Raw genomic sequence first — 23444 nt, 5'->3', positions numbered from 1 at the left:
AGGAAATGCAAGGAATTTTGCTGCCCAAACTTTAGCTTTGTGCTGGAGGTCCCAGGAACCATACCCCAGCAGCTGAAGACTGACTGTATCTGTATGGCAGTAAAGTAGGGGCTGATGATATACAGAATTACAAGTCAGCCTATCTGTATTCTCTAGAGACTAAACTTTTAGCTATAAGTAGGCATCTTGGAGGGAGCAGTGGACAAAAGCTGAGCAAACCAGGAGAATTCTGGGTTTAGAGTTAAGCTTCACCTTGGCCTCAGCTAGGCCAGGCCTTATGTGGTAGGTCACAGATGCATAGAGGGTGCCAAGGAGGTCCTCTCGGCCGGGCAAAAGGTATAGACAAAGATAGAAATGTATATATCACTAGGTACCAATGAGTATACCAGTTAGCTGGAGGAGAAGATTCTATAGGGAGGGAAGTAGTGGGACACACAGTGAGAGATGTTAGGTGGGGGCTGATCTGTACAGGTAAGTTTTCCCTGGCACAAGTCTTAATTCAAGTCTGGCACCTTTGTGAAGTTTCAGACCTTATCACAAGTAATTTTGGTAGCATACAAGGACATTTACTTGGAAAGTTGCAAGGAAATTTTTGGTAATATACAAGGAAAATAACAATAATAATTAGTGGCTACCACAAACTCCTGGTTAGCTGAGTTATTATTAGTGGGTTATTATTTTCCACTTAGATTTTCCATCAACATGCAAGAGATATTAAACCAAATAACAATGTACAAATTTATATGGGCCAAGTAGTGTGTTGGCAATATCAGAATACCTTTTGATCTACCAAGTAAATGTTTTGGTCACGTTGCCACAGTTGGGAATGTTTACAGACTATCTGCTGTTCTGAAGCACATATATACATATATATTCAGATGGGTTTGCTCCTACTTTTACTGGTAACCAGTCAAGGATCCAGATATTAGCTAGATAGATGAATACTTAATTTTTCACCCAGATAAACTAAAATTCACCACTTAAAATACTGCACAAATGCAATCTTTTTCAGTGTTTGCAGTATTAGCAACAGCCTATTAATTTAATGGCTTTGCCTATTAAATTAAAGCACACAAAAAAGGTCACCAAAATGTTTCAGTAAATATACAGTGGGAACAAGGTCTTCAGAGGATAAAGAAGAACAAATAAAGATTTCATATGGCCAAGTTCACAAATGGCAGTCTACAAATAAATACTCCTACACCCAAAGCCTGTTCATTTGGTGGAAATGTCTTCTATCAATCAGTAACTGCCACGTGACCCAGACCAGACACTTCAGATTGCCATTCTAGCTTGTGGTGGGAGTCAGGTTAAAGGGGAAGGGTGAACTTAAAATCGTTCAGGCTAATGCTATAATCCTTTGAGTATTTAATGTACTTAGGTCAAAGGAATTGACATATATGTGTAGGGGTTGGACAGAGACACAGATGTATTTCTTCCTTTATATCTTTTCCACATAAGAGCATGAGTGCAAGTCTGCTTTTCTATATACCTTTGCTTGTTGTGGCTTTTTATTCATTACAGAAAAAGTGAAATGGGAATGAAACTCCTTGCTTGAAGTGTCCAGTGTAATTAAAGTGTTGTTTCACCTGGAATTATTCTCATGCTACTCACTCTGCCAGATGCCAAGGAGGAAAAGGCAGGGAGTATTTCCAGTCAACAATATCGAACCAAACTGCTTTGCTAGAGCTAAGACTGCCCTTCGCAAGTTTGCATTAGAGCAATTAAAGGGTCCAGGTTTCAAGTCCTCGGAGTGTCAACACCTTGACTGTTCCTACGCAGAGATGACAGACAATCAGGGAATCAGGAAGTTTTGTCTATGCCTCTGTGGTAGGTACTGGAATGACCAATTCACACTTACTCCAAACCCCTTTTAGCAGGTCCTCTTGTACTGCAGAGGTTAGAAAGCTGAAAAACACGTCTTCCAGATGCCTCCACAGCTAAGGTTCCAGGTGTGATTTAGAGCCTACCAGTCAGATGCATCCACAGGAGGACTAAAATGAGGAAGTAAACCGTGTGAGGAATATTGGTGATTCTTGTATGCAATGAGTTGGGGAAGCATTTGGTTCCTCTGGAAAAGCTGGTGAACATTATTTCTACTCTGTAGCATCTCAGGTGCTGAGTACTAGGAGGCCGCAGGAATGAAGTTTCTGCTAGAAATGTCCTGTGGTGGAGTTGGCAGTTATCCTGGCCGAGTAACATCCAAACCAGGCTCTCTGGCCCTCCCAGGGATGCTGGAAATTACCTGTATCAGTTATTCATGAACACAATAATGCTGCATAACAAACCCAAAATTTCAGCGAAATACAAAATAAGCATTTATTTAGTTCATGAGTCTGCAGGGTTAGGCAGGCAGGGCTGGGCTTGCTTGAGTATGTGGGGTCAGCTGGCTGTGAGCCAATCCAGAATAGCTTCAGCTGGAATTACTGGAATGACGTGGCTCTGTTTCACAGGTGTCATATCCTCCAGCAGGCTTGCCTTGGCATGTTCTCTTGCAAATGACACGGGAGCAGGAACAAAATATAAACGTGCAAAATGCTTTTCAGGTCTCTCCATGCAGCACATCTACCAACATTTCATTGGTCAAAGCAAGTCTCATGGTCAACCTCAGAATCAAGGGACACAGAAATATTCTCCTTTATTAAGGAAAACTGCCATGTCATGTGTCCAAAAGGCATGGGCAAAGGTAGGGAAAATTGGGCCCAGAAACAACCTACCACCTGATACCTCCAAATAAACCCTTCTGCTTAAACTAAGCAGAAAGGGTTTGGTTGTTTTCAACTAAGAAACTTGACTGATATAGCCACACTGCTTGAGAATCAAGGGTTAAAATGCACAGATGTGGCAAAACTCCACCAGAAGAAAACCTTGGAAAAATGAATTGTCGGGTGGCCGGTTGGCTCAGATGGTTAGACCGCAGTGCTCATAACACCAACATCACCAGTTTGATTCCCACATGGGCCAGTAAGCTGGGCCCTCCATAACTAGAGTGAAAACAACAGCTTGACTTGGAGCTGAGCTGCCGGTGGGCAGACAATTGGCTTAGTTGGTTAGAGAACAGCACTCATAACACCCAGGTCGCCGGTTCAATTCCCACATGGGCGAGTGCGCTGTGCCCTCCACAACTAGACTGAAAAAAATAAACAACAAAAAACGACTTGACTTGGAGCTGATGAGTCCTGGAAAAACACACTGTTCCCCAACAAAAATTTTAAAAAGAAAAATGAATTGTTTTCCAAGTAAATATAGTGATTAAGAATTCTATGACTGACCTAACCACCTTTGGTCTGCTCCTGCCCTCCCCTTTATTATTTATCTTTCATTACCCTGTTGTCCCTCTCTGAAACCTTTTCTTTAGAGTCTAAAGAAAAACGATAGGCATATGCTAATGTATGCATTGAAATTTTCTGGAAAATTATCAGTAACAGTTAAGAAGGGATGCCTCTAAAGAGGGATCCAAGGGTGTAGGGTGGAAAGTAGTTCTAATTTTCACTCTGTGCTCTTTGATGGTTGAGTTTTTTACCATGTTACTGAATTCTTTTGGTTAAAAATTAAACCAAATTTTGACAAAAACAATTGAAATATAGACAGATAAATAGTGAAACAAAATCCACATGTAACCATTGGTTTTACTCTTTTTAGTGCTTAGAAACTTTGGGCCAGCCATAGTTTGATATAGAAATTCATGCCACTGGCCATAAATAAGATTGGGACTATTTGATTAAAAATTTATTTCCATGAGTTCACACTGATATAAATTATTGAGTAAAAAAGTAAATAGGAGAGACAATTCTTCTGTGCAGAACTCCAAATAATTTACATAGATATTCCACCCTCAAGAAGATGGAACATAACTTCCCATATCTTAAATGCAGGCTGCACATAGTGACTTCCTTCCAAAGAGGACAGTATGTAAAAGGGGGAAATTAGTAAGTTTGCAGTGGAGAAACCTGACAAACACCAGCTCAGCCTGGTAATCAAGGTCAACATCAACAGTGGCAAGAAATGTGGACAGTATGTACACTTGATATGATGTGGTGAGAATGGCACTTCACCTTTGCAGTCTTCATCCGCAAAACATATAACCTCAGTCAAGTCATGAGATAAAACACCAGACAAATCCCAATTGAGAGACATTCTATAAAAACATCTAACCAGTACTCCTCAAAACTATCAAAATCATCATAAATCAGGACAAGTCTGAGAAACTTTCACAGTCAAGAGGAGGCTGAGAAAACATGATGACAAAATATAATGTGGTATCCTGGATGGGATTGTGAAACAGAAAAAGGATATTAGGGAAAAATGAATGATATCTGAATAAAGTATGGACTTTAGTTAATGATAACACATCGATATTGGTTCATTAACTGTAACAAATGTACCATAGTGGAATTTCAGTGTAGATGTATGGGAACCCTCTTTACTGTCTTCACAATTTTTCTGTAAGTTAAAACTGTTTGAAAAAATAAAATTTATTAAAATTTATTAATTCTAGAAAAATAGTTAAAATAATAAATCCATCAACAACTCACTTAATCAGTAGGTATTCTGGGGGCTACAAATGACACTAAGTACTTAATCTATCTCATACAAACAGAAATTTCAAACTGGAGCCAGGTGTTTGTGTAGCTCAGAGAACTGACATTAAAAGGTCTACAGTGAAAATGGCAGAGTAGGTAAATGCTGTGCTTGTATCCTCTGACTTCAACAAAAATACAACTATAGAACAACCATCATTGAGAATAACCTGAAGTCTAGCTGAACAGACGTCCTGTAACTAAGGACATACAGAAGAAACCACTCAAGACTGGTGGGGGGGCAGAAAGGCAGAGCGGGCAGGTCCCACACAGGTGTGTGACCATTAAAAATCAGGAGGGATATCTTGGCTGTGGAGGTGCCCCCCAGAGGAGCAAGGGGTCCCAGCCACACACCAGGCTCCCCAGCCCAGTGTCAGAGAGAGAAGTCCCCATGATTTCTGGTTGTGAAAACCAGCAGAGATTGTGACTGAGGGAAGCTGCACTCTCAGGTGCTCCTCTTAAAGGGACCGCGCATGGACTTACTCACTGATGGACTCACTCACTCTGAGCTCCAGCCGTGGGGCAGCATCTTGAAAAGTGTCAGGGACATACAGAGAGAAGCTGAGTTATCTGGCTTCATGGCAAGGACTGGAGAAACAGCTTTCTCCCAGACAGAAGTGCTGGCAAAAGCCATCATATCTTTGTTGAGCCCTCCCCTCTCCTGGCCTGCAGACGCAGGCAGGCAGCCAACATATCTCAGTCTCCATCAATGTGGCTAACACCTTCACCCTGAACTAGTGATTCTGAGACCCCAACCCCCCCAACTTCCAGCACACCCAAGCAGCTTCCAGTGCACTTTCCAAACAAACCACCTGCCTTGGCTCATGCTGCAGAATTTCCCAAAGTCTCTCCCAGGTTCACAAAATCCAAAGAAGCAACATCTGACTTCAGCATGTGCGGTATCACAGACTGAGTAGCCCTATGCCTGGCACTAACGACAGCCAGCCTTGGTTTGCAGCTTGGCCTCTCAAGGCACCCCCAAGCACAGGACAGGCTGCGACCACCTGTGGATTGCTTTGTGGGTCATGCCAGGTGGCCCCAGGCAGGGCACAGGGTGCAGCTGAACTTGGCCTTCAGCAAGTCCCCTCCCAAGAGACGCCGGGGCTGGCACACCCAATGGACAGCTTCAGACCATGCCACAGAAACACCCAGCTGCACCTGCAGACAACACACGCAAAGGGCAAACTGGGCAGGCACCAGAACCCTGCTAAAGAGAATCCGGCTCTATAGGGTCAGCCCCTTCATAACAGCTCCCCAACTGTAGTTACAGGCAGTCCTCACAACCAATGAGCCTGAGGGTCAATCCCTCCCACTGACATGCAAACAGCAACCAAGGGTCAACTGCAACAAGAGCACACACGACCAACACAGGGACACAGCTCAAGCACCAGGCTCTGGTGACCAAGGAGCCTGCACCACTGGGCCCACAGGACACCTATTACATAAGGTCACTCTACTAAGACCAGGAGATATAGCAGCCCTACCTAATACATAGAAACAAACACAGGGAGGCAGCCAAAATGGGGAGACAAAGAAACATGTTCCAAACAAAAGAACAGAACAAAACTCCAGAAAAAGAACTAAACAAAATGGAGACAAGCCATCTACCAGATGCAGAGCTCAAAACACTGGCTATGAAGATGCTCAGTGATCTCAGGGAGAACTTCATGAAAGAGATAGGAGGCGGGGACAGGTGGCTCAGTTGGTTAGAGCGTGAGCTCTAGGCAACGGGGCTGCTGGTTCGATTCCCAAATGGGCCAGTGAGCTGCGCCCTCCACAACTAGAATGAAGTCAATGAGCTGCTGATCAGCTCCCGGTGGCCAGATGGCTCAGTTGGTTGGAGTGTGGGCTCTCGACAACAAGATTGCGGGTTCAACTCCTCGACTCCTGTAAGGGATGGTGGGCTGCGCCCCCTGCAACTAGCAATGGCAACTGGACCTGGAGCTGAGCTGCGCCCTCCACAACTAAGACTGAAAGGACAACAACTTGAAGCTGAGCGGCACCCTCCACAACTAAGATTGAAAGGACAACAACTTGACTTGGAGAAAAGTCCTGGAAGTACACACTGTTCCCCAATAAAGTCCTGTTCCCCTTCCCCAATAATAAATAGAGATAGGAAACATAAAAATGGAGATAGAAAACATAAAAAAGAACCAATCAGAAATAAAGAACACAATAACTGAAATGAAGAACACATTGATTATCAGCTGATTTCTCAACAGAAACTCTGCAGGCCCAAAGGGATTCACATAAAATATTATTTTTCTGGAATGGCCATAAGATTATCAGCTGATTTCTCAACAGAAACTTTATAGGCCCAAAGGGATTCACATAAAATATTCAAAGTGATGAAAAGCAAGGATCTATAACCAAAACTACTCTACCCAGCAGGCTATCATTTAAAATCAAAGGACAGATAAAGAGCTTCCCAGACGAGAAAATCCTAAAGGAGTTCGTCACCACCAAACCAGGATTACAAGGAATCTTAGAGGGACTTCTTTAAGATGAAAAAATAAAACACAGAATAAAATGGCAATAACTACATACTTATCAACAACAAGTTTCCGGAGCAGCCAGATGGCTCAGTTGGTTAGAACACAAGCTATGAACAACAGGGTTGCCGGTTAGATTCCCGCCATGGGATGGTGGGCTGCGTTCCCTGCAACTAAAGCTTGAAAACGGCGACTAGACTTGGAGCTGAGCTGTGCCCTCCACAACCAGATTGTAGACAACGAGCTGTGACTGAGCTGATGGAGGGGTGGCTGGATGGCTCAGTTGGTTAGAGCACAAGCTCTCAACAACAAGGTTGCTGGTTCAATTCCTGCCATGGAATGGTGGGCTGTGCCCCCTGCAACTAAAGACTGAAAATGACAACTGGACTTGGAGCTGAGCTGCACCCTCCACAACCAGATTGAAGGGCAACGACTTGCAGCTGATGGGCCCTGGAGAAAGGCACTGTTCCTCAATATTCCCCAATAAAATTTTTTATAAAAAGAAGAAGAAAAAGAAAGTACTCTTTAGAAGCCAATGTTGGCCAATGAAAAAAAAATTCTTTTAAAAATTAGTTTCCATTTAAATGGGTTAAATGCTCCAATCGAAAGGGTGGCTGAATGAATAAGAACACAAGACCCTTAGAGAGGGTCTTGCTTACAAGAGACTCACTTCAGATTGAAAGACACAGACTGAAAGTAAAGGGATAAAAAAGGATAGTTCATGAAAATGGAAACAAACAAAAAAGTTGGGATAGCAATACTTTTATACTAGGCAAAGTAGACTTTAAAACAAAGGCTGTAACAAGAGACAAATTAAGGCCTAAGCAATCCCACTTTTGGGTATGTATCTGAAGAATCCCAAAATACTACTTCGAGGGATCATGTACATCAATATGTTCATTGCAGCATTATTTACAATAGCCAAGATATGAAGGCAACCTGGGTAGCCCTGAATGGATGAATGGGTAAAGAAGAGGTCCAACAATTAAGTTCACAGACTCATCCTAGAAAAAGTGCTACATACCTCACTGCTGAATATCACTATGGTCACCTTTGAAGTACTCCCCTTGGGAAGCTATGTACTGACACCAGTGCCTAGTCCACCCTTCAAAGCAATTTTGGAACTCTTTTTCTGGAATGGCCATCAGAGCTGTCGTCATATTATCCTTGACGTCCTGCATGTTATCAAAATGTCTTCCTCTCAACATTTCCTTTCTCTTTGGGTTAAGAAAGAAGTCATTGGGGGCCAGATCAGGTGAGTAGAGAGGGTGTTCCAATACAGTTATTTGTTTACTGGCTAAAAACTCCCTCACAGACAGTGCCGTGTGAGTTGGTACATTGTCGTGATGCAAGAGCCATGAATTGTTGGTGAAAAGTTCAGGTCATCTAACTTTTTCATGTAGCCTTTTCAGCACTTTCAAATAGTACACTTGGTTAACTGTTTGTCCAGTTGGTACAAATTCATAATGAATAATCCTTCTGATATCAAAAAAGGTTAGTAACATCATTGCAACAAGTTCGCGAACTTAATGGTCAGACCTCGTATATACAATGGAATATCACTGAGCCACAAAAAAATAATGAAACCTTGCCATCTGCAACAACATGGATGGACCTAGAGAGTATCGTACTGAGTGTAGTAAGTTACACAGAGAAAGACAAATGTCATATGATTTCATGTATAAGTGGAATCTAAAGAACAAAATAAATAAACGAAATATAAACAAACTCATAGATACAGAGAACACTTTGATGGTTGCCAGGTGGGAGGGGAGTTGTAGGTAGGTGTAAAAGAGGAAGGGATTAAGAAGTACAAATTGGTTGTTACCCAGCAGTCATGGGGATGTAGGGTATAGCATAAGGAATATAGTCAACAATATTGTAATAATTATGTATGGTGTCAGATGGGTACTAGGTTTGTTGGGGTGATAGAGGGGAGGGGGTGTGGATGGCTAGGTAAAAAGGTGAAAGGATTTAAGAAGTACAAATTGGTAGTTACAAAATAGTCATGGGGATGTAAAGTAAAGCATAGGGAATATAGTCAATAATATAGTCATAACTATGTATAGTGCCAGGTGGGTACTAGACCAGTCAGGGGATCACTTCTTAAATTATATAAATGTCTAATTGCTATGCTGCACACCTGAAATTAATATAATATTGTGTGTCAACTGTAATTGAAAAATTATAAAGGTTGAGAAAAAGGTGCAGGGAAATAAGAGGTCCAAATTTCCAGATATAAACAAATAAATCATGGGGATGTAATGTACAGTGTAGGGAATATAGTCAATAGTACTGTCATAGCGTGGTACAGTGTCAGATGGTTGCTGGACTTATGGTGATCACTTCTTTACGTATATAAATGTTGAACAACTGTGGTATACACCTGAATCTAATATAATATTATATGTTGGCTGTATTTTAATAGAAATCTTAAAAAATTAAACCAAAAAAGAAAACAACTGTTCAAACATTTGCTAGTATACAAATGTTTGCAGCAGCATTCACAGTAACCAAAAGGTGGGAACAAACCAAGTGTCCATTACTAGATGAATGGATAAACAGAATGTGGACTATCCACACAATGGAACAATGAGGATGAACATTACCCTAAATGAAGAAGCCAAAAGTAAGGTCACATGTTGTACAATTCTACTTATATGAAATGTCCAGAATAGCTATCTCTATAAGCACACTGGTGGTTGCCAAGGGCTTAGGGGGAGAGGAGAGGAAGGGAGTGATGCTAAATGGCTAAGGGATTTCCTTTTGGAGTGATGAAAATGTTTTGGAACTAGGTAGAGTTAGTAACAGTTGCACAACATTGTAACTATACTAAATGCCAGTGAATCGTTCACATTAAAATAGTTAATTTTATGTTATGTGAATTTCACCTCAATAAAATAAACAAACAAAAATAGTCAGTGGTAAGAGTAAAATGAACAAAAGCTATAAAGCTAGTGGATACTAAATGAAGTTTTCTTGATTCATGAAATGGAGCTGAAACCTTGACACCTTTCCACATAAAAATCCCAAAAAGCTTATCACTCACAACTTTCATGATAATTTTGATGGCTTTTTTATGGGCTTTCATGAATCACAATAAAAAAAACCTTGGACCTTAAAAAAAGTCTAGGTGTGGCCGGCCAGTTAGCTCAGTTGGTTAGAGCGTGGTGTTCTTAACAACAAGGTTGCGGGTTCCATCCCTGCATGGGCCACTGTGAGCTGTGCCCTCCACAACTGGATCGAAACAACTACTCGACTTGAAGCTGATGGGTCCTGGAAAAACACACTTTAAAAAAAAAAAGTCTATAACTCACTAATGAGCCCATTTGAAAGGAGCTGTGGGATGAATAAAGAACTATCTACACAATAATTGTACAATACAAGCTACGCTACACACTTGAGCAGCCTTTTAATTTAGGAGGCAGTCGGGAAAATGCTTCTTTTTCCTTATGTTCTAAGACTGGGTTATCTTTGAGAATAAGTGTTTTTACTGGAGAGGTAGGAGGGGTGAATGTGTTCTGCTCACAACAACTTACCACAGTGGAGAGGCCTCAAAGAAGAGACTCAGGAAGCCAAAGCCCACGCTGCGTTGTTATGTGGGAGTCATTAGAGAGTTATCTGAAGGTGAACGGCTCTTAGTGGAGAAAACAGAATAGAGAAGGGAGACTGATAAATACAAAAGTAAGACCTACTCCTCTGAGGAGGCAAGATTTCCTGAAGGAAGTATAGAGACTTGTCTATAGGACATTGAAGAGTAAGGTCCTCTCAAAGAGGTCTATGAGGTAAAAATGGGAATTGCAATGTCCTAGCCCCACCCCCCACACACGCCTGCATCCCATGAAGTATGAGAAATAAGTGCTTTTCTTATGGACTGTAGTTTAGATAACATTGGGTATTCATTTTAAAATTATTTCCTTCATCTGTTGTAATTTCTTTTGTTTTGCTTAGGGCAAGCTTCTGGAGGTGGGGGTCTATGGACCCCAAGTGTATATGGATAGAATTTAAAGGGTCCATGAACTTGGATGGGAAAAACAATACATCCTTATGTTTACTAATCTATAACTGAAATTTAGCACTTCCTTCAAATATGAATGTAGGCAACAAACTGCAATAGTATTTTAGCATCTGTGACTTTGTCACCAATAGAAATCATAGGTAGTTTTTCATATCACGTTACAGTTACTGCAGATATTGTGAAATATCCTTGATGCTCATTTCTACTTTAAAATTTGGGTGGTCATTAGACCCACCACTAAATCTTGTTGTTTAAATGGCAAATAGACATATGAAAAAATGCTCAACATCACTAATTATCAGAGAAATGCAAATCAAAACCACAATGAGATATCACCTCACCCCAGTCAGAATGGCTATCATCAACAAGACAAATAGTGACAAGTGTTGGAGAGGCTGTGGAGAAAAAGGAACCCTCATACACTGTTGGTGGGAATGCAGACTGGTGCAGCAGTTGTGGAAGGCAGTGTGGAGGTTCCTCAAAAAATTACGAATAGAATTGCCATATGGCCCAGCAATCCCTCTCCTGGGTATCTACCCAAAAAATCTGAAAACATTTATCCATAAAGACACGTGTGCTCCAATGTTCATTGCAGCTTTGTTTACGGTGGCCAAGACATGGAAACAACCAAAATGTCCTCCGATAGATAGATGAATGGATAAAGAAGTTGTGGTAGATATACACAATGGAATACTATTCGGCGGTAAGAAAAGATGAAATAGGACCATTTGTGACAACATGGATGGATCTTGAGAGTATGATGCTAAGCGAAATAAGTCAGACAGAAAAAGCAGAGAACCATATGATTTCACTGATATGTGGTATATAAACCAAAAACAACAAAAGAACAAGACAAACAAATGAGAAACAGAAACTCATAGACACAGACAATAGTTTAGTGGTTACCAGAGGGTAAGGGGGGTGGGGGGTGGGGGGTGGGAGATGAGGGTAAGGGGGATCAAATATATGGTGATGGAAGGAGAACTGACTCTGGGTGGTGAACACACAATGGGATTTATAGATGATGTAATACAGAATTGTACACCTGAAATCTATGTAACTTTACTAACAATTGTCACCCCAATAAATTTTTAAAAAATCGTGTTGTTTAATAAGTTAATAAAGAAGTACATATATTACCATATCACAAATTTGTTTTCTTAAATATTCTGATAATTGTATTTCAGTATAACTTGCTTCCTTTGTAATCCAGTGTGTTTGATTGTATGTATTTAAACCACTATTCTGATAAGGAGGTCATAGGCTTCATCAAAGGGTCTGTGGCACAAAAGTATTTTAAAGGTTATAAACCCTGGCCTAGAGTTTAAAATCTGGTAAAACTTTACAGCTTTGTGTGGTAGCATTGTCAAAGAAAGATAGGACTAGGTTTGAAACTATAAAGAGAAATGTCATGTTAATAGCTTCACTACTCCCTACCATTCTACTACCTCCCAATGTGTGTGTGTGCAAGCTCAGGCACAAACACTTACAGGCAAAGAGCATAGAAACAAGAGGGACTATAGCCCATGAGGGCTGTGCTGAGACTAGCAGTAAAATGGCAGCTGGATGGTGCATAGCAGAGAGAAGTGAGAAGCCTCAGGACATACAGGAACCACAGGCAGGTGGACGGACACTGTAGCAGAGAGGACACAGCAAACTGTTCTTTTCTAAATATACTGAGGACGTGACCCTTAAGAGTCATAAGGAAAACTGAACCTTGTACACTGCCATTCTAATTGATTACAATACACTTGGAAACGCAAAGGGAAAAAATACATAACATGATGAAAATACGTCACATTGACTCAGAGCCATTAGTTCAGAATGAGGGCTAGAGTAGGCTTTCACCGAAGCCATGTTTTATTAGGACAGCATCTTTATTGATGGTGGTTTCATCTTTTAAAAATTGTTATATAATATCTGATATTACATATACAAAAGAACCTATATTGCATTTAAATAAATTATAAAGAATAACAATAGATGAGCCTCAATGACCCCATCACCCAATTCAAGACCTAGAACATTACCAGTGCTAGGGCATCTGTTGTTATCTTCCTACCTTATCCCATCCCTGTCTCCCCATCAGAGGAAAGCACTAGCCTGAATCCTGGATTTTCCTTGCTTTATAGTTTATCACGTACGTATGATTCCTTAGTGTACTGTTTAGTATTGTTTGGTTCAGGGCTTAGAAAAATTATGCCCAACTGCATGAAGTCTTTGGTGACTTAGTTTTTCACTCAATATTTTGTTTCTAATATGCATCTATGTTCTTGCATATAACAGCAGTTAATTAATCTTATTTTATTGTGAAATAATAAATATCAAAGTCTTTAGTTTCTCTATTTTCACATCAATGAACAATTAGGTTATTCCAGTATTTTTGTATTATGAACCATGTTGCAAAGGACACCTCTAAGGAGAGTTGCTGGTCCACATGCAGAATAATTTCTCTAAGGGTTATATCTAGAGATAAAACTGCTAGGTCATACGGTATGTGGATGTTCAATTTCACAGGATAGTGCCACGTTTTCTTTTCCAAAATGTTTTTCCCAAATTTGTACTCCCATCAACAAGGTATATCAATTCTTACTGATCCTCGTCCACACCAATACTTGATATGACCAGATTTCCTAAAGTATTGTCATCTTTGTACACTACAAATAGTAAAGTGCTTCACTATATAAGGGGTATAAAGTGTCAGCAAGTGCCAAAGTTTTACCAATACAGCTTAATTCAAGGTTTTTCAATGTCTTAAACTGAGTTCTCCCTTAAACACAGAGCCTGGGAAAAGGGTTTGTGTGCAAGCAGTTTTTTTCTTTTTCTATTCTTTTGTGTGTGTGTGTGTGTGTGTGTGTGTGCGTGTGCGCGCGCGCGCAGAGGTGGGGAGGATTAATTCCAGGGAATACAATTAACGAATTGAGGAAAGGGAATGGGAAAAGAAGAAAAATCAATAAATCAATACAAAGTATATTTTTAGGTTGGCCACAACTTTAGGCAACTGGGGCTGAATCATGCTTAGACCCTCTGAGAACCTCTCAGGAGGAAACAATACTAAAATGCAGTTCAGAATTATGTGGCCAAGGATGGAAAAGAGGAACCTGTATCCCTGGCTCCCACCCCACATTAGTCAAGGATGGTCTCTTGGGCCTTTAACTCTCTCACATTCCATAATACACATGTGTGGGTGCCAGGAGGTTCCAGGAGGTTCCAACAGGCTTCTGTGTTGAAACATCAAAGAAGTCGTGGGGTGGAAAGTGAAATATTCAATGCGAGGTTATGGCAAGGTACTATCCAGTTATACCCACCTGAAACTGGTTACTGGATCAATGACTTGACTAAAAGGTGGGTGAAAGGATGTACAGTGATGCACAAGATGTGCCCAAAACACATAGCCAGTAAGTGGCAGAGTTAGAACTCAAGTACACATCTATCACAGTTCAAATATTAGGCACTTGGCACATAGAGTGTAAACACTGTCCACTGGCTACCCAATAGCCATCCCTACCTTTCTTCTCTTCTAAGACAACACTAATATGTTCAGGAAGCAGTAAAGATCTCTGGAATGAAAGTGGCACAGCGGCTCTATGGTGTCATCACAGACCCAAATCCCTTCTTCTACCTTTCTGTTCTAACAACTTCAATGCTGCTGTACATCCAAGAGGTCACTCCATAGTCCAAGGGCATCAGGCCTCCATTCCAGGCTAGCAGCCTGAGGAACCAGGAGGTACAAAAGGGCCCTTCTTCCAGCCAAGTCAACTCTTGAAGCAGGCTTTCTAGAAGTCCCGTACAATACAATTATCTTTCACTGGCAGAACTCAGTCATAGGATATGTGGGGACAGAGTCCCAGAGAGCAGTTTCCAGGTTCTCAGCCTCACGTGGAAAGGTGCTGGCTCGGGTAGTAGATGGTCATCAGCTGTGGCTAATTGGCCGTCAGCTGTAACCAGTCAGCCAATTAGCCCGATAGAACTGCCGCGGCTGCGTTGGTGAGTCAGTGAGTCGGGTGATTGGCAGGCAGAGAAGCGGACAGCAGGTTGCAGGTCGTGTGACTCCAGCCTCCAGTGAGACTATAGTGGTATGACTCCCCTACCTATGGCTCCTTTCTGGCCTAGCCATATCCTGCGTTCTTATGTGGGGAGCAGGACTAGAGACCCCGCAGGTCACCTCGCATGACAAATGGCGCAGTGAGCAGGGTCTCCCACACGACAGATCACACCTGGATGTAAGAGATGCTGGGTAACAGACTGTTCACTGGATGAATCGCCACCCAAATAAAACTGAATTCTGTCACTAAAGGGAAAAGGTGAAAAAAGATACTGGGTGGCAACTAGAAGTCTCTGCCCAAGTAGCCATTTGGGAGCAAGTTTTTAATCTATACCTCAGTCTTCCTATCTGTAAAATGGAGATAAAAGTACTACCTCACAAAGTTGTTATGAGGACTAAATGAGATCATGTAAATAAAACTGCACAGTGCCTGGTATGCAGAAAATGATTAATAAATGCTAGCTAACATTAATTCACTTTGGTGACTCATCATCACCAGGCCTAGCATTGAGCAGTACAACCTCAGATAACTGATCTTATCAGTGGCTCTGCATTTATTAGGCTTGAAGGTGCTGGATGCTGACTCACATTCACAACACTCTTAAGTGTTTAGGGCCAGAGTAGTAGCTTAGCCATTGACAATGAGAAATATAACTTCTGGGCAGACCAGACAGCTTGACCAGGCTGTTCTCTCCCAGAAGGCAATGAACATGGGAAATCATAAGGCTGATTGCTGAGCATGAAATCAGGAGAAACAGAATTCGTTACACAATTCAAATGTTTAATGGAATTGGGCTGTAACAGCCTGTCGCATCCATCTCTACAACTGAGCTTGTCTAATGTGGTGGGTCATATGATCAGGCCAGAAACGTGACAGGTAACCTGTCCCCTGGGCAGTGCTGGAAGGTGCAGTACCAATTGCTGGAAAGTTCACCAGGAACGTGGAAAACGTACGAAAACCTTGAGGGTAAACACTTATGGCATTGGCAAATCCATTCTGAATAGAGGTCCTATATACCTAGCATAACTTTGGAAAAGTCCTCAGTGAGGGTAATACTTAAGCAGGACCCATTCTTTTGATAACAGCCCCAGAGAAAATGGGGCAGCAAGAAATCTGCTTTTATCTTTGTTTAAAAGATTTACTGGATTACAGGTTGAATCCATTTTTAAGTTTAAAACGGAAAAATTTCAGTTGTTTCATATAGACACAATAGAGAACATTAATAAAAATTAAAAACATAAAATGTTTTAAATTGAGCAAATAGAAAGATATAACATAATAATGTATATATACACGTGTGTGTATAAAATCTCAATTGTGACTTAATATACAAGGATAATTTTTTATCCTCCAGGCTGACCATATACCTTTTGTTGACATAGTTATTCTCTAAACAGGGTACAATAAAAAGTAGAAAAATCATATGGTATAAAGGAAAACATGTTAAGCTTTGGCATCAAAGTTGCTTTTGAGTCTTGACTTCATCTCTCATAAGTACTGTGATCTGAACAAGTTACTTAATGTCTCTCAACTTTCTTTTTTCCTCCATGACAGATTGCAAAAAATGGCCCCTATTCTTCACCCCTCAGTGCATCCATGCCTTTTGCCATATAACTTTATAGGGCCCTCCCACTCTGACTTGGTATGACCATGTGGCTTGCTTTGGACAAAAGAATAAGGTGGAAGTGATGATATGACAGTCATGACTCTAGGCCTTTGTTCTCTTTTACATCCTCTGATACTGCAGAACATGACTTGGTTTGCCTGCTGTTGGGTGAGAAACATGTGAAACAGAGCCTACGCATACCAGTTACTCCATGGCTCACTTAGATCGGTCGATATCCAGGTTAACACCAAAATATGTGAGCAATCCCAGCCAAGATCAGCAAGACATTCTAGCCAACCCCTAGCTGACCCTAGATACATGAATAATAAATGCGTACTGTCATATGCTGAGACTCTGTGGCTGGTAGTTATGCAGCATTATTATGGCAATAGATAGCTGACACACCTGGTATATTATAGGTTTGTTACAAGGATTAAATGAGGTACTTACTAGAGTAGTGACCAGCACACCACAGTCAAACAAAAAAAAAAAATCTATTATTATTTTTGATAGATTTATATTTTATAAAATACAAATCAATTCTTAAGATTATACCCAGTTCACTAGCTTAAAGTTTTGGATTATTCTAAACCATTTGGTTTCACATTTACAGGCCGTCTCTTGTTTTACTCCCATGAGTAATAACATCCACAGAATGTGAATTTTACTAACTTAACTCAAATAGCAGGCCAACTATTTTCCTATCTCCAGTTATTTTGGAGCGAATATTGTTTGATGTAGCTCACTGTTGGTCTCAAACAGAAATAAAAACATGATTAATTTAATGTGTTTTGAGATATTTGAGATTGTATAATCTTGATAAGTTAATCCTTCAAAAACAATTCACATATGGGAAGCAAGCAACTAGTCTCTTAAAATTGTCTTTCAGCTCATATAAGAACAAGCTGTAATTTAACTGCGATTGTAGAAGAAACATGAATAGAGACAAATGGGCTGACGTGTAGGCTCCACATTCATTCACATCAATTTGTGTAAGAGAGTAAAAGAGATCTCAACGCAGCTTTCTCCCATTTCCTCATCCTTTGTCCTGTGAGCAGAAAAATTAAGCTTGGCAACATGATCGGCAATTACTATAGCAAACAGTGCAGATAAACTTCACATACAATGGTATATGTAATGAACTAGACTCACCCAACACCAGTGTCAAAATGTCAGAGATGTGGTTCACAAAGTACTGTCCCTAGACCAATAGCTTCACTATCACCCGGGGACTTGTTAGAAATGCGAATTCTTGGGCCCTATTCCAAATCCACTGAATCAGACATTCTGAGGCCAGGACCCAACAATTTATTTTTACCGAGCTTTCCAGGTGATTCTAATGCCTGCTAGAGCTTCAGGACCACTGGTCTAAACAGAACCGTGCTACTTAAATTATTATCTATGGATTGGCAGCACTCACATTACCTGGAGTTTGTTAGAACTATGGAATCTCACGCCCCATCCAGACTTACTGAATGGGGAATCTGAATTACAAAAAGATATTCAGGTGACTTGGATGCACATTAAAGTTTGAGAAGTGCTGTACTTGTCCAGTGGTTTCTGGTATGGGCTGAATTGTGTCCCCTCCCCAAATTCATATGTTGAAATTCTAACCCCAAGTACCTCAGAATTTGACTATACTTGGCGATAGGGCATTTATAGTGGTAATTAAGGCAAAGTTATTAAGGCAAAGTCATATGGCTGGGCCCTAATCCATCACAGCTGCTGTCCTCATGAGACAAAACTACACAGTACACAGACATGTAGACAAAAGACCATGTGAAAACAGCGAGAAGGCAACCATGTACAAGCCAAGGAAAGAGCAGTCAGAATAAGCCAACCCTGCTGACACCTTGATCTTGGACTTCTAGCATCCAGAACTGTGAGAAAAATCAATTTCTGTTATTTAAGTCACCTAGTCTGTGGTACTTTGTTATGACAGCCTGAGCAAACTAATACAGTTCCCAAACTAAGGTGCATATTGGAATCGTCTGGGGAGTTTTAAAAATCCTGATACCTGGGTCCCATTCCCAGAGGTTCCTAGTTTAAGTAGTCTGGGCAATCAGCCCATACATATATGGATTTTTAAAAAGCTCTCCAGGTGATTTGAAAAGTGCAACACAGTTTGAGAACCACTGATCTCCCATCATTATGTCCCCAAATTTTGTGTAGTTTTCAGGACTCATACCAGGAAGGACTCAAGAAAGCTGGCAGTAATATATGCTCTCTTTGCTTCATGCATCGTGTGTGTGTGTGTGTGTGTGTGTGTGTGTGTACACACTAGGTATCATCTTGAACATTTTTTTGTAGTATGGTTTCCACAGTACAGGTATAGAGAAGGCCCCTAAAGAAAATCTGTTGACCTAAACTGTCAGTACCCACTACCTCTGCTTATGTTCTTGTCCCTCCTGTTAAGTTGCCCTCCAGGTTCCTCGGATCCAAATGAGAGACTCTAAGGTTGTGTAAACCGGCATAGGTGCCAAACCAGTAACGCGCTTTTTCTTGCTAAACCCTTTCACTAGTCCTTGTGTAGTTGTGAAGCTCCCAAACTCAATACAGGCAGACCTTGCTTTATTGAGCTTCACTTTACTGAGCTTCACAGATGTTGCCGTTTTTACAAATTGAAGGCAAAACCCTCCACCAGCAAAATGATTATGATTCACTTTATTGTGATACTCGCTTTACTGAGGTGGTTTGGAATTGAACCCACAATATCTCCAAGGTATTCCTGTAGTCTACTCACAGGATAACGACTTACTGAATGTGTATTCTGTTCCAGGAACTGGACGATTTGACCCATATTTAATATAATTGATATATACATTACTGTAAGGCTGGCACTGTATCTTCTATTTTGAGATTTCAAACTCTAGTGTAATTTGATTTAACATTGTAGTTTGGCTTGGGACTTTTCGAAAATTTTTTTTTTCTTTGCTGCCCTTCCCTCCGGCCAAACCTTAACAACTCTGTTTGCCATACATTTACTATGCATACCAGTTTCAATGGTTCTGTTTACTCCAGGCCTTATGCATACCAGGCTCAATGACCCTGGTTCCTCAAGGAAACCTCCAAGATCTTAACTTGAAAGAAGATTGTACATCTGCATTAGATCCACTCCTATCCCTGACACAAACCAGCCTCTGGGTAGTGCTTTTTTCCCCCAGGAACTGCCTGACCAACTTTCCTTTGTTCTGCCCTCTCCTTACAGGCGCTTAAAACCTTTGGCAGTATTAAGAGCCAGAAGGCAGTCTTTATGACAAGGTGTCCACTGTATTCCCTTAATGCTGGCATTTTGAAATAAACCTGCTTTTCTTTCCACCAATCTTGTCTCCAGATTTTTGGACTAGTGTACAAGCAGCCGGATCCTATTTGGCATGGTAATATTATGTATACATATATATATATATATATATACACACACATATTACATATATGTATATATTATATATAATATATACATATATGTCACATATATGTGTGTATATATAATATATATGTGTGTGTGTATATATATCTATATATCTATATATATATCTATCTATATCTATATCTATATCTATATCTATATCTATATATATATTTTTTTTACCTGCAGTCTCTAAAAGTCAACACACTCTACAAAAGTGATTTAGCACCCTTAAAATGCCACACACCTTGCAGGGGGACCCTGTTCTGAATGTGTTTTTGCTACATTAATATTTAATTTTACTTGGACCATTCATTAATAGTCACAGGTTAAAATAGAACCATTTTCACGACAGTCTAACAGACTTGCTGATTAGTTCCCCGAAGCCATCTCTGAGACCTCCTCCCTGGCCTCCTTTCTACAGTAGAAGCTAAAAAGCCAGAAACTCACTTTCCCACCCCACCCCCTTGCCACTAAGGACTGCGACATATGTGGCCCAGCTCTGGCCAATGAGATACAAGGGAGAGTCTGTTGAGGAACTTTGAGGAAAGGTATTTCTTCTCTGGTAAGAGAAAGTTACATAAGGAAAATTATTCTACACCTTTCAACCCCATTTCCTGCCTTTGAACATGGGATAAGAATGTAATGTCTAAGCTGTTCCAGTCATCTTGAAACCATGAGGGGAAAGCACTGACTCAGAACCCCGGCATTGCTGGGCCACTAAACCAACTTCAGTGCTCCTCTGCCGTCAGGCTTCTCTATTTAAAGCCACTTTTACTTGGCTTCTCTATTGCATGCACAAAAGAAGAAGAAGAAGAAAAAAAGTCACATTTAATATATATAGAGGGTGCCAAAAAAATATATACACACTTCAAAAAAGGAAAAAACTGTATTAAAATTACGCTAATGGTAACCACTTTGAGCACCTCTTGTAACTACAGAAGTCAAACGTGACTTGTATTCATCTTTTGTCATCAGTATATATTGAATATTACAATTTTAATACAGTTTTTTCCTTTCTTATAAGGTGTACACATTTTTTGGCACCCCCCTCTGTAGATATATTCCATATATGTCAAACTCTCATTTAGTTACAACACAGTGTACTCTGATACACATTGAGAGTCTTGTAATTAGGATTATCTTCCAGGAGTGAAGAAAAAGCATGCGCAGATGGTGTTCAAGAAATCTGGACTGCTGAATTCATTTATTCCTTCATTGAACAGACCCACGTTAGTAGGCTCCGGAGATACAAAAATAAGACATTACTTCTGCCTTTCAAGAAATTTTACTATCTTGAGCGAGACTGGTATGTAACCCAAGAATCACAAGACAGTAAGCGCGGAAATATGCAGTCGTGTTACCAGAGAGGTGGGAAACCTAACTCAGTTCGGGGTGCTCCCTGGAAAGAGCTTTGGAAAAGAGAATCATGGAAGCTTCCACACAACTCTAAAAAGTTATCCCTGTGATCAAACTGAACATGTCAGGTTTTATTAATTTTCTTCCCGGGGGGTGGGAGGAAGGTCTTTTCTATAATCACAGACTATAAACCAAATAACAATTCAGGAAAGAGCAATTTATGATAGGCGACTCAATCAACTGCCAGGAAAGCTTCCCCCACCCATCTTCCTCTCATCCACAAAGCGAGATAAAGACAAGGTCGGGAGGGGGAAGAGGGGGAGTAGTACTGCCCTACCATATCAGCAAGGATATTTGCCTAGAGCAAAAGAACTGTGCTGTAAATTAAGACCACCTGTTAACGCTGCAGCAAACCAAACAATACTGATGATAAAGCCATCAGTCGTCAACATTAGCCACAAATGCAGGCATTCTAGGAGGGTCTCTCCTCTGCTACTTATAAGCAAAAACGACAGCAATAATTAGTACCTCTTTAATAGTTACAGAAACACTTATGCTTAGTGGTAGACAAGGGGACTCATCCTCCTCACGTTGATTTTTCTAAAGGCAGTTAGTGGACGTGCACGCTACACACATGCACACACATGCACACACAAACTGGTAGAGGAAAGGGAAAACTAACATGTAGCTTTGTATTATTAAGTCCTTGTAAGAAACAGAATAGGTCCTGATTGATTTTCTTGCAAGGAAAATAATAGTTTTGGAAGCACCTCTGAAAATAAAGAAAATAAAACCAGCAGTAATCTATAATTTTCCTGAAATACATTAAAAATATCCAACAGAGTTCAAGGAATTATTTCAACATTATCATGACATTCACATGAATTGTGCCTCTAGAACATTTTGATTCAGTCAATGATGACGAGATTGATATACAGCTCTGGCATGTCCTGGTCTGAGGAGGGTTGGTCCAAGATCCCAACTCAGGCTACAGTAAAACATCTGCCACCTCGCCGAGAATGAGGACACCGCCCTGGCAAAGGGTTCCAGCCCAGCCCTCTAGCTCCCCCCAACCCCCAACCTCTAAGAATCACCCAGGAAGAAAGTGGGGGAGGAAGGAAACACACCAAACAAATCAAACATTCCTAGCCCCATAAACGCCGCATCCGGACATTTGAAGGTACCCGGGAAATTAAGAATACGGCCCCAGAGTTTGGCTTGTTTGGGGTCCGAGTATAGATTTGATATTCTCTGTTGCGTTTTTAAAATCTAACTTTCTGTCTCCAATGGAGAGAACCAGAGAGAGGAAGCAAAGGCAGGCAGAGACACAGATTGGGAGACCCTCCTCCCGCCGAATCACCCATGCACGAGGCATCCAAAGACGAGAAACTTACCCAGACGGAAAAGCGGTTGGTCTAGCCTCCGGAGGGAGTCAGTATTCGTGGGTGACTCGCTGAAGCTGGAGATGAAATGCGGACCCAGGCGGGAGGCGAAGTCCCGCTCCTAACCCAGGGGAGCGGAGTGACTCACGCGCTGGGCAACCGCCTCTCGCGCAGTGCGCCCCTCTCCCTCCCAGCCCCGCGCAGGTACAGGGCCGCGCGCTGGGAGGCGGTCTCCAGCCGCCCCTATCAACCCGGTTCTCTGCCCGACGCCCCCAGGCGGCGGCGCCAGAGCCCACCCAGCAAGAGCCGCACCAAGCACAGCCCGCCCCTCCAGACAACCGCCTGCGGCCGTAGGACCCGTGTCTTCGTCGTGGAGCTCTCCTGTCCTCTGTCCCCCGCCACCCCAGGACCCGCTGCCCCTGGGCTTCCCATTTGAGCTCAAAACACCTTCTGCATGCCATCTGGACAAGCATCGCCAAGGCCCTCCCTCAGGTTCTGCCAGCCTGCTCCAGGATGCACTGCCCCCCAACCCTGCCACCCTTGAACTCCCCCTTG

General features: G+C 41.4%; 1 protein-coding gene across 2 annotated transcripts in view; it reads right to left on the bottom strand.

Annotated features, from left to right (window-relative positions):
• The window catches only part of SYTL5 (synaptotagmin like 5), a 212820-nt gene extending 189610 nt beyond the window's left edge, over window positions 1-23210 (bottom strand). For both annotated transcript variants that reach the window (XM_019747829.2, XM_074323685.1), the window contains exon 1: window positions 22902-23210. The gene's annotated coding sequence lies outside the window, so the exon portion shown is untranslated. The remainder of the gene's footprint in view (window positions 1-22901) is intronic.
• Between the last annotated feature and the right edge of the window lie 234 nt (window positions 23211-23444).

This window comes from Rhinolophus sinicus, chromosome X, assembly GCF_036562045.2.
Source record: "Rhinolophus sinicus isolate RSC01 chromosome X, ASM3656204v1, whole genome shotgun sequence".
In the NCBI taxonomy this organism is placed as follows: domain Eukaryota; kingdom Metazoa; phylum Chordata; class Mammalia; order Chiroptera; family Rhinolophidae; genus Rhinolophus; species Rhinolophus sinicus.
This window is presented reverse-complemented; position numbering and strand designations above follow the sequence as displayed.